Below are 12550 nucleotides of genomic sequence, written 5' to 3'. Positions count from 1 at the left end.
ATGAATGAATTAGTAAAACATAAAAAAAAATCAGCTGTAGGTTGATTGAAATTTAGATTTTTTAGCATTAAATTATGTTATGTTATGTTGGAGTTAATTTTAAAAAATATTTTGAAACATTTTTTTTTATTTCGCTTACCCATCCCATTATTTTTTCTCTGTGTGCCGCCGTGCTTCAATGCTTTTCTGCTTTGGTGCTTTCTGCTGCGTTGCTTCGATGCTGCGGTGCTGCGATGCTGCGATGCTTCGATGGTCTATGAGGTGTCGTTGTAGGTGTTGCATGGGCTTGGCTGGTGGTCCACACGTTAGACGCGCCTGCTGATGCTGATGATGATGCGCAAAATTGATGGGCACACGGCCACCGAATGCTGTCAGTTCGTAGTTGTTGCTTTGGCTGATTTTTGGTCAAGGGGTTGGGGTCACCAGAGTGTGGTTTTCATTCACCTTTCGCAGGGAAAGGTAGTTGTGTTGAGTTGAGTTGAGGTGCCGATTGATGGGGGTCACCTGAGGTTGAGTGTTTCCAAAGGGAGGAATTTCAGCGAGCTGCGTTTGAAATTGGGTTTTGGTTGGGGTCACCAAAAGGGGCAAAAATAAGATAAACGCTTCGAAGAAAGAATAATTATTTATCCAATTTTGTTTTTTAATTTATTAGTGATATATAAATTTAGTTTTCTAAGTGTTTCTGCTGTTTTCCCTCCATTTATGCCCAATTTGACTAGCAAACCAATCAATTCCTATACCTGGCAATCGTCCAGGTTTATGAGCCAAACAAATTGATGGCCATGTCGTCATGCTAATTGTACGTATGATTATTTTGACAGCGACGACGGAGGAAGCCATCCAACTTCCGTCGATTTGGATGTGGATGTGGATGTCGTTGTCAAATTGAAAATGCAATCATGCGTCCAAACGTCAAATTAAACAGCTCGGAACTGATTTCAGGCGGCAGATCGCCTCGAAAAACGACGGTCCACGGCCAGAATCGTATGAGCGAACACCCACTTAACTAATCGCATGATTAATGATGTCAAACTGACACTTGAGTTCCCTGGCTCTTCCATCCAACATCCTCAATCCTCCATCCTCGGTGAGGAGTTCCCAGCTCTCAGTTCCCAGTTCTCGATTCCCCTTCCGATTTCCAGTAGGTGCATGTTGGGCCTGCCAATCGCAGCTGCGACGCTTGAATGACAGGTGCTGACAGGTGATAGATTATTGCTGGCGTGCTGCCGATGTTTCTGCCTCAGCCTTTGGACCTTGCGTGATTTATCCCAAAAACAACAAAAAAAAAAGCAAAAATCAAGACGTTCAGGAGGCGAAAACACTCGCGCACACATCAAATTATATGTTCCTGATTATGCGGAACACTGGGAAAAATAAGGTTGGTATTCCGTTTGAGATTGTATAGGTTATCGATAAATATTTATTTGATAAAAACATAATTTAGTATTAATAGTTGTCACGGTTTCGTTATAAAATTCTATTTGAAATCCCTTACTTCACATTTCATAGTTGTTTTATATTCCTATCGATAGCTTTAAGCCCGATTATTTCGATAGTCCATTTAAAAACAAATATTCATCATATGCGTTACATGTTTTTGATGAAGTTATAGGTTCTTTAGAAGCAATTTGATAATAAGTATTTCCAGAACTTAAATTGTATAATACTAAAAAAAACGATAACATAAAATTGATTATTTATGTATTTATAATACACTGTAGCCAGAAGTTTAAATTTAGTTTGTAGGATTATTTAAGACTTTTTTTAAAGACCATCCCCCTTTTCGCTCTGTGCAGCATCGAAGCAAGGAAGCACAGAAAAGCATCGAAGCATCGGGTAAAGCAGCCAAGCAGTCGGCGGGTAATTGATCTGTTCAATTCACGGCGATCGGCGATGGCCATGCAGGAATGGGACTCCCCAGTCGGTTGGATGTCGGGTGGGTGAGAATCGTTGGATTCGGGGGAATCGGAATTGGATTCGGAATTACTTGGCAGCACTTTGAGCGTTATTAATGATGGCAACGTGTCCGCTGGGTTTGCTGCCCTATTAGCCGATAACTCAATTCATTTCGACTAATTGAAAGATGGGTGGGGAGAACAGGACGAAAGGATTACGCCGCCCCGGCACTTTCACTTTACTTCCGTTCCGCTTTGACATTCAACAAAGAAAGGGATAAACATTGCTGCAGATTGAGTACTTAATGATTGTGCTTTGAATTTGGAAGGGTCAAAGGTCATTGCTGGGTTATATATTTACATAAAATAAAAAGAGAGTATTAATTTATATACATTTTTCTTGGAAATTACAAAAATATTTTAAGAAAATTATTAAAATAATAAAAGAAAACCTTTATTTTTGTTTAAAATTGTAATCTANATTTTCCATCCTAAAATATCAGTAATTTGGCCGAAACTTATTATATAAGGCAAAATTATTTTTAAAACGGAATGAGAACTTCTTTGGCTGTTTAGAAAATTATAAAAAAATGTTTGAAATGGTAATAAAATTGTAAACTAATTAAATAAAATATTTTACATTTATTTACCTTTGTCCACGACTTTTCCACTGACCATCAATGGCAGATTGCAATGCATTCAAGCGATCTGAACCGATCCGATCCCACGTAGCGACCGCAGGCGCTGACAATTGATTTGTCATCACAATTGGACGTGGCCCGGCGATCTTGGCCCAGAGATTTGCCATAGTCGAATCAATCAAAGGCATCCATCCAGCCATTATGGAACCCGGTGATTTGGCTCGAGGTTAGGGCAAATCAAATCGCGTCTGGGCAAAGCAAATATAAGAAGAGAGTACGAGTACCCCAGTGATCGTGTCACGTACATGGAATTGGGTTGGCATCGGTTTTGGTTTTGGTTTTTCGAGTTCTTGAGTTCTTCATCTCCATTTCTATCCACAGCCAACGTCCAAGAGTCCATGGCAAGGTGCCGTCGAAGCCGTTTACTAGAACGAATTTCGTTAATTTTTATTGTGATTTCCTAGAACCGAACGACAGTCAAAGTCTTTGGCCTGGTAAATCACGAAAAAGTGTCGGCGGACACGCGCCTCTAAAAGCAAAAAGCCAAAAGCCCAGCGAGCGTTCCAATCGAATCGAAATGCAAATTATGCAACGCCGCCAAATGAGGTGGACAGAAATCAGGGGGGTGGAAAGGGGGGTTGGATGGGGGCTAAAGGAGGTAAAAGAGGAGTGCTCTGCAGTTAATTTTTAACGACGCCAGATTTGTGCATTCAGGCGCTACAAATTGTTTATTGTGGGTGCTGCGAACTCAAGCCCCTTGAGTTCTTCTCATATTCTTTTTTTTTGGTTTATTTTTTTTCACAGAGCAAAGAGTTTTTCCATCACCAAATCGAATTCGCTGTGGTCAGTCTCGACTTTTATCTTTTCCTGGGACATTCAATCACGTGTTTCGCGGCTGGACGGTCCAAATTTTAGATAGTGTGGTGACAGACTTTCAGGGATTATTATGAAAAATAACGTGGCTAAGTGAAATTAAGTACTATTAATTTATTAATCCATAAAATAAATCCAAGGAAATATTTATCAAAAAACACAATTTTATGTTTAAACTTAATTTATTTTTATGACAACTAAATTAATTTATTAAATTAATTAAGTAAATACCAAGGCACTTGATAACATTTTCATAAATTTCATGAATTAGTTTTTCCATAATTTAATGATTTTTTTTTTTTATAAATTTGTAGCAGTTTAAATAAAAAATAAATCAATAAAGTCTACCAATTTAAAAAAATTGTCTTAAATTGTACGTGATTTTTATAGGATAAATTTGTATTTAAATATTTCTGTTTTGTAAATGGTCACATATTATCTTTATATTTATATAGTACACATATTTATGATTTAAAACTTGAGGTCTAGTAGTTGTTGAAATAGACATTCAAGGTTTCTGCCAACCGAATCTGTCGCATCGGGTTTGGTTCGGTTAAGAACCTTCCGATGGCCACTCCTTTTCGAGACCCCCTTCTCTTCTACGCCCCTTATTTCTTAAGGAGCATAACCAGCTTGTTTTTAAGTCGGCTGCTTAAGCATGCAAATCACGGACTCAGCCAGCAGTCGTCGTCTCGTGTTGAGGAACGCGCGTCAGCATCATAAAAATGTCATTCCGAAAGAGAGGCCTCTGCGTATCCCCGATGATGATTTCGGCCTAAACGGCGACTTTTTAATGGGCGAAAATCAGCGATTCGCTCCACTGTGCGAGGAGGAGGAAAAGAAGCAGAAGAAGCGGCGGCAGGCAGAATGAACGATTTGTGTGTTTTAGATTGAAATCAAAATAAAGCTCAAAGAGCCCAGCCGACAACGAGCGATATGGCCCCTTAACTCTTTTAACTTCCCCCTTAAACTTAACCTTTTTTTTGGAGCCAGTCACCTTTTACAATGGCCGCGCATGTGTGTGTGTGTGATTTGTCAAAACTTTTACGATCGCCAAATTGCAGATAAGTCGGAGGATCCCCCCTCTTCCAATCAGAATCCACATATATGAAGATTCGCAGACGGCGGCAGGCCGTCTTTTATAAATATATTCTTTTTGTTGTTTCACTTTTTGTTCGGTGTCATAAACTTATTGAATATCTTGATATCCCCGCTTTCCGTTTCGTGTGAATATGAATTAGCTGATCTCCGGCTAATTTGTTCGACACCCAAAAGTGGATCTGTTTTTTAGCTATTACTTGGCCAAAAATGGTCCTACACAAAAAATACACACTGTTTTGAACAGATAACAAAATAATAAATGAATCCATAACACTTTCCGGGTGATCCTGCAAAAATAAAATTTTCGCCAATTTTTAATTTTTTGCGAAATGATTTTTTGCGAAAAATGGCCAAAAAATAAAATGCCTAGGTTTAAATGCCAATCGATTGGAAATTTAATCACGAGCTCAGAAAGGTATGACAATCCGTATTTAGATCAATATTTTCATTGTTTCGGGCAAAAAACGAATAATTATTGCGTGGAAAATTCGGGATCTGGGTTTTTGGTAAAAGTTCGACTTTTTCCTTTTAGTTTTTTTACTGTAACTTGGCTAAAAATGGCCATACACAAAATATACATACTGTTTCGATCAGATAAGAAAGAAGATTTTGAAAAAATAAAATTTTTGTTAATTTTTATTTTTTTTATGATGATTTTTTGCGAAATATGGTACAAAAATAATATGTCCAGTTTTAAATGCCAGTCGATTGGAAATTTAATAGCGAGAATACCCACATAATTTAGGGCTCTTCACATTTTCCTCCACAACCACTTGGCTTGACTCGTGTGTCAATAATGTCAAACGGAATGTCAACAGGCCCATGGCCACGCGTCAGTCGCAGTTCATATCAGATATAGCGACCCCTCCGCCCCCTTTTCGGCCCCGCCCCTCCGCCCACTTTTCCGACAAACGATCCGACCGTCGACGCGTCGGTTCGACTCTCATTAACATAACAAGTAAAGTCAACAATGGAAATTGTTGTCTAAACAAGACGCGAGCGGTCGCAACGTTTCAATAAACGATGCCGGTCTTCGTTCTTCGTTCTCCGTTCTTCATTCTTTTTTTTGGGCGCTTTGCTGCAGAATTTATTGAGGCTGTGGTAAATATTCGGGGCTCGTTCAAAAGAAATCAAACAAGTAATTTGTTTATTTGGCCAGGGCAATAAAATGAGTAAGCGGCAGGAGAAAGCAACAATCAAAGGGCGAACGCAACGCTCAGGAGAAAGAGCAGGAGAATTGTAAGGTTGAGGATCGTTAAAACTTTTGGGAGCGACAAATGCGGGTAATCAACGTGGTCTCGTTATTATCATCCCGATAATGTGACAAGATCATCACTGAAAATCAGATAGTGCTTGCGAATAATGGCATAAATTAAAAGACTGCAGAAACGAACTTGCCAGGGAGAAGAGTTTTTAAGAAAGGAAAGAAGATAGGATCATTCTTCGAATTATTTACGAATTTTGGTTTTTATTTTTAATTTTTTATGTCAAGCCGTTTTGGCTGCAGAATTTACCTACCTTTTTTTGGGCTCTCATTTTATTAATTTCGATAGCTTATATATTTTATTAAAATTAATTAAAACCCTTTCTTAGCCATCAAGATAATTTGGCCAGATAATTAATCCCCAAATGGCCTTGCAAAAAGTTTGCCCAGCAACCGATCGGCGATTTTTGTGTAGATTGCAGATTTCTGATTGATTTATGGCGATTACCAAACTAATTGCTTGTTCACGATCACTTTATGGCTTGCTTTTGGCCCGGTGATCACGAACCGAAACCGATTCTCAGAGCTCAGACCTCAAATCGTATTACGGATGACAAACGATTCATTTCATATGCACACACATGTGTGTCTGTAGGAGCCAACAACCAATGCTGAAAGATCTGAGACCTCAGATTTATCTCCCGTTTTGTAGGGGGAATTTCTAGGGGGGGATGGATCACAGATCACGTCTGCAACGGAAACTTATTAGGAGAATTCTGGCTGTTTCATAGAATTCGTATGGATGCACCAAAGATGGATGGAGATAGGCCATGTCCGATGCTGACAAATCACCTGTAATAAGTCAAAATGGCTTGCGACTTTCCTTGAGATCCTAAATGAAAACTCTGTTTCTGTCTGTTCTTTAATATTGATGGCCTTGCCTGCCTACCTTCTCCTTTTGGGCGGCACTTTCACTTTCACTGTCTCTCTACTAATGAGCATCCTTTACCTGTGCATCAGCACTGGAAAAAATACGTGGTACTTAAGTGTAAAATAAAAGAATATTTATTATTAAATATATAGATTACATATTTGTTTTATTTTAATAAAAATGAATATTAAATATTAATTATAAAAATCATAAAATCTTCTTTAAAGTCAGCTGAATTTTTCCCAGTGTAGGAGGCAAGATAAATTATTGGGAAATATCAGGCAAATCGATTTGATATCGATGGCTAGCGCCTTGATTTCTTTAGTGGCTGTGTTTTTGGACCAACAAATGAGTTACGGGCTCGGAAATCGATCTGTGTTTTTTGTTTTCGGCTACCTAAATCAACGGCCCCCTAAAGACATACAAAATATACCATATATATGTATTTCCCTGCTCCGATTTGTGGTCTCTCTTGTTTATCTGACGCTGGTGGTCCCTAGTTTTCGGTGTTTTTGGCTGCAACAAATTTTGATTTATCCCATTGGATGCACCTTTTTCTTCGTCTTTTGTCTGCATTGTGGGTTCTAAATTTAGACCGCTGTTGTTGTTGGTGTTCACACCTTCTGGCCAACAACAAAATAACTGGGCAAATGGACAGCGACAAATTCGTTACAAGTTACGAGGAAGGAGGTGGGGAAAAGTGTTGGATTTCCGAAGGAGGCGGTTTGGGACAAGTCCTCAAGGATGGCCACTTGTGGTGGCTTTGTTTAACAGCAAAATGCAATAATTGTAGGAGCGACATCACAACATTGTGGCTGCACCCACAGGTGCACTGGAAAAAAATTGCAAAGCTCTTAGATTTTTAAAAGAATTATTCTTCCAAAAATTAAAAATATTTTGAATTACAAAAATTATTTTTTTTGTTTAAAATTTGATAAAATTTTGTTTAACTTAATTTAATATTATGTTATTTTATAACCGAGTCCAGTCCAGCCGTTTTTCCTGCAGGAGATATTAATTGTTTTTGTTAAGGTATCTTTTATTACTCCCAACTCCACGAAACGTATTTGTTTCAGTGTATTAACTTCTTGACTAAGTTTTTGCATTTCGTAGGCATGAATTTTGCTACATGAACCACAGAAAAGAATTATTATTTTATAGGTGCTCGATCACCCTTTCCAACTGACCTGTTCCAATCCTCCCGATTCGATGCGTTTCAAATTGCTAAGCATTTTTTTGGTGGTGACTCTGGATGTGGTTCTGGTTTTCCCAGGACATGGACCAATCCTTTGGGGGGTGGCAAATCCCAATCCGAATGCTTTACGCTCCATATGCCACGTGCAGCGCACAAAAGTCGTTTTAAAATTTAAGAAGACAGCCCAGCCAACGGAAAGAAGCCAAGTCAAATTCCTGGTATAAAATTCATTGAAAAATTTTATGCAACATAAATTTTGCGTGCAGGATTTGCCTGTCCATCGCCCAGAAAAAAAGAATCAGGGAATGGGGGGAGGGAAAAGTGCGGGGCGGAAAACTCAATCACAAGTGCAAGTGGACCGGCTGCGGGTGTGTGTGTATCATTTCAATTTTAAAACCAAACGAGCGTCGACCCAGCGACCCTGACCCCCGCCCATCCACCCACCTCGTCCGCCAGGCAGTTGAGAAAAAGAAAACATAAGAACCAGAGGGCTAAAGCGATTTTGAATATTACATTTTTTAATACCCTTTCTGGTATACAGCCTTAAAATATTTAAATATTAAAAAAAAGAATTATAGGAGTAATCGCATATTAAAAATTTATTTTATAATATCATAAACATTTTACTAACCCTAAAATTAATGATTTAAATGTAACACTATACTAAGAAATCCTTTAAAAATTAAATATTTTGTAAATAAATAAGTAATTAAATTATGGACCCTTTTTTAAAGATAAATTAGATGAATAAACGTTTTTGTACTTTTTATATGTTGGTAATTGGTTTAATAAAAAATATACCATTAATTAAATATTAAATCAATTTAATATACCATGCATTAAATTTGAAATTAATTTTGGTAAATTGCTTAACATTTTAGTGGTTCCTAAAAAAATGATTTAAATATTATAGAAACACCATAAGTAGTTAGAACATGAAAACCCTTCCCTTGGAAGGGCTAAACTCTTTGGTGAGGGTAGACAAAAACCGCCCTTGGAAACCGCTTAAGAAGCAAGGACTTCGACACACGGCAGGACGACGACAAAACGGGACACTCGGCTGGTCCGTTTTTGGTTTTTGGGTTTCACTTTCTCGCTTTTTTTTCTTTTTTGTCGGTTTTGGTCGTTTGTCGGTTTTTATGGCTTTTTGATTTGCCATTTCTGGTAGCAAATGATCAAAAATTGAATGAAATTGTTATTTTCAAGTGGAACATGTCCCTTTTTACAACCCATAGAGAGCCTTTCAAGATTGAGGGCTTCGACATGCCAGTTTGTTGCGGGTTGTTAGCCTTAATAAGAGAGGCATCATCTGTTTTTCGGTGGGTGGGACTTTTGATTCCGCACTCCCTTACTTTATATACATTTTCTTTTTTTTTTTTAGCCTGCATTTAAATCTTCATTTCCATATCCATTGTCGTTTCATTTGGAAATTGAAAAATTTCCAAGCGATAAAATTTTACCATGCCCATTGCCAAGACGCCCGAAAAGTCGAGTCGAGTCGAGTCACATATGTAAGTACTTTCAGGTGCCGTGTCGTCTCTGTGTCTCCACGGCAATGACAATGAAATGCTCCGGGACCGAAAACAATTAAAATATTTGCTTAAATTACATTTACACACATTTGTGTCCTTGCCATTCGCCGTTCGGCTGGTGGAATGGGTTAAATTCTTTCCTTTTTTCTTCATCGAGGATTATATATACACACATCCTTATATATATGTTCTTAAAGCAAGCACAATATTAATTATAAATTTATTATCCAATATTTATTAGCCATAAAGCCCAGCAGGCGCCCAGAAAATCAAGAGCCACCCTCTTGCAAACGGATGTGGTTTCTCCTCAGTGGCGAAGTGTCCACTGCTTAACCCACTGAGGCGGCGCTAATGAACTTTTGTCATCGCCAGCACACATGGCCAACATGTGGGTTAATTCGCTTCGCAGGGGTGGAGATAAGATAGTGGAAAAAAAATGCTCTCGATACTAATGAAAATCAATTGGGGATAGATAGATAGTGGCGCCATCTAGCGGAAAATTCGTTATTTGCTCAAAAGTTTTTAATGAATGGTCTAATTTTAAATTTTTCGCCATTTTTCTACATTTTTTTGTATTGCTTCTATATGCAGTATAAACAAGAGAGAACGCTATAGTCGGGTTCGTGTCCCGACTATCTAATACCCGTCACTCAGCTAAAGGGAGTGCGAACGCTGTGTCGGGTTGGTGTCCCGACTAATAATCGTAACTCAGCTAAAGGGAGTGCGAGGGAGATAGATATATGTTGACAATTTATAAATCGTATAACTTTTTAATGAATGGTCCGATTTGAAAAATGTCTTCTACATTTCGATAGGTATAAATATACACAACAAAATTGCATTTATACTTCTCGGAAATCTTTAAAGATGTGGGCGCAGGACCCATTTTAAAATAGTTAGTGGGCGATTGTGGGCGTTAGAGGGGGCGTGGCGCTCGGCTAAAATAAACTTGCGCAGCGTAGGAAGCCAAGGAATATGTGTGGGAAATCTCAACCTTCTAGCTTTTGCAGTTTCTGAAATCTCAGCGTTCATACAGACGGACAGACAGACAGACAGACAGACAGACAGACAGACAGACAGACAGACGGACAGACGGACATGGCTAGATCGACTCGGCTAGTGACCCTGATCAAGAATATATATACTTTATGGGGTCGGAAACGCTTCCTTCTAGCTGTTACATACTTTTGCACGAATCTAGTATACCCTTTTACTCTACGAGTAACGGGTATAAAAATATATATGTTCTATTGGCAGGTCAAAAAAGGTCAATCGGAGCAAAACTTTTAATTGCTGTGTTCGAGTGTTTTCTTTTTTTTGGCTTTTTATTATATTTTATTTTTTATGGCATTCCGGTCGCTTCAGTCTTCAGTCATTCCGTCTGTCCATTCGTCCTCTACTCCGTTTGTCCGGTCTTGTTTGGCCATGTTTTATGTGTTTCGTTTCCATTGAAAACCCCAAAGAGCCGAAAAAACGAGCAGCCACAAAAATTATTTGTAAACGGCGGCTGTGACAATTTTTGTTTTCTGTTTTTTTTTTCGTTCATCCCATTCCGTGGAAGTTGCTTGGCCACTAAAAACCAACCAAAAAAAAAAAAACAAGCCGGTGAAAAAATTAATTGGAAATTTTTATGTCTCAAACATGTTGTAAGCGCTGAGCGGCAGCGGCGGCAACAGCAAGTTCGAGGTTAATTGTTTGATTTTCTAACAAAAAATATAAATAATTTTTAAGGCCAATCTCATGAGAGCGCTACTACCTGAGACTGAGACGACCAAAACGACGAGACCACAGGAAATGTTTGGATTGTTTTCTGTTGATTTTTCGGTCTTTTGTTACAAATTTCTCGGTTCGCGTTTCCGGAGAGTGTAAGTAAGGCAACAGCAAACAACGGCATGCAAATCACTGGAAAAAGGTTTGACCCGGTCCCAAAATGGTGACCCAAACGAAAGGTGACCCCACCCCCCAGGCGACCTGGCTCGCTTCGGGGAATTTCGCAAAGAAGTTTGAGTAATTTTTAATTGATCGCCTGGCTTAAATTTAATTTCGGTTTTTACTCACATTCAGCGCAGACGTGCCTAATTTATTTATTATTATATTTGGAACACCTGATATCATCTAAAGTTTGGCAACCATACTCGCAATATGCTTAATTATTGCAATAATAATTTTTTTTTTGCGAAAATCACATTTTTCGACCATGAGTTGCTTTGTTTTAATAGTTTTATTAGGCAACTATTTTCATTGATGGCTTACATTTTAAATCTTGGAATAAAATCCCTCATTTACTAATAAATTTAAAAAAATTAAACATTTCTAGTTTTTTTTTAAATTAAAACTTAGTTCATTAAAAATATTTGTCCAGAAAGTATAAAAAAATTAATAATAAATTAGGAATCTGGAGACAGTATAAAAACATTAATTAATTTTATATTGTGGTTTTCTGACCCTAAATCGTCGCTGGTGACCCCGACCTCTACTTGTATTCGATAATTAAGCTTAACCAACTGAAAGCTTATTTTCCGCCTTTCAATTTCGCAGCCCTGGCTGTCAAGTGATAACAATATCGATAGTGGTCGATCGTAAGTCGATTCCCCGCAGTCCAGTAAAGTCCAGTAAACTCATTCCAGCAAAGTCAGCTGTGAGCTTCCATCAGTCGTTATTTGTATCCAACTAGAACAACAAGTGTCCCCTTTTTAGAATCGCGAAAGGGGGAAATCCGAGTGCCGTTTTGTTTACAGATCCAAGTGCTCCAAAAACCGATCCCTGGTGGGTGCCTGATAGACGCGTCACCGAAATCCGATACGATCTTCGGTCTCCTAGTGCAAAAATTCCAGTGAATTCTGTCGCCGATGCAATCGGTTTGAGATTGCAAGTGTTCAATTGGGTCGCAGTTCCACGATTTAAAGGAGTTGGGGTGTTAGAAATGCCATCCATGCGATGGCGCCGCCACAAGTGACACACACTCGTTTCTGTCTGAGATTTTCGAAGCTCCTGTTTTTCTGGTCCTGGCAACAAGATCTCTTCCCTGAGTTCCCTTGTCCATTGTCAGTTTTTCAGACGCCACGTGCTTTGTTACTTGTTTTTTTTAGGGGGGTGGAAGTAAAGGGTACGGATAATGGGTTTGCAGAAGGCGTCTACGATTTCCTGTCCATGGGCAATTGTTTTCCCCTCAAGAGGC

General features: G+C 38.6%; 1 protein-coding gene across 1 annotated transcript in view; it reads left to right on the top strand.

Annotated features, from left to right (window-relative positions):
- Positions 1-11996: 11996 nt before the first annotated feature.
- Positions 11997-12550, top strand: part of LOC108060281 (uncharacterized) — a 61512-nt gene continuing 60958 nt past the window's right edge. The window contains exon 1 of the mRNA XM_070218808.1: positions 11997-12138. The gene's annotated coding sequence lies outside the window, so the exon portion shown is untranslated. The remainder of the gene's footprint in view (positions 12139-12550) is intronic.

Source organism: Drosophila takahashii, chromosome X (assembly GCF_030179915.1).
Source record: "Drosophila takahashii strain IR98-3 E-12201 chromosome X, DtakHiC1v2, whole genome shotgun sequence".
In the NCBI taxonomy this organism is placed as follows: domain Eukaryota; kingdom Metazoa; phylum Arthropoda; class Insecta; order Diptera; family Drosophilidae; genus Drosophila; species Drosophila takahashii.
The sequence above is the reverse complement of the archived record's forward strand: the minus strand, read 5'-3'. Positions and strand labels throughout refer to the sequence as shown.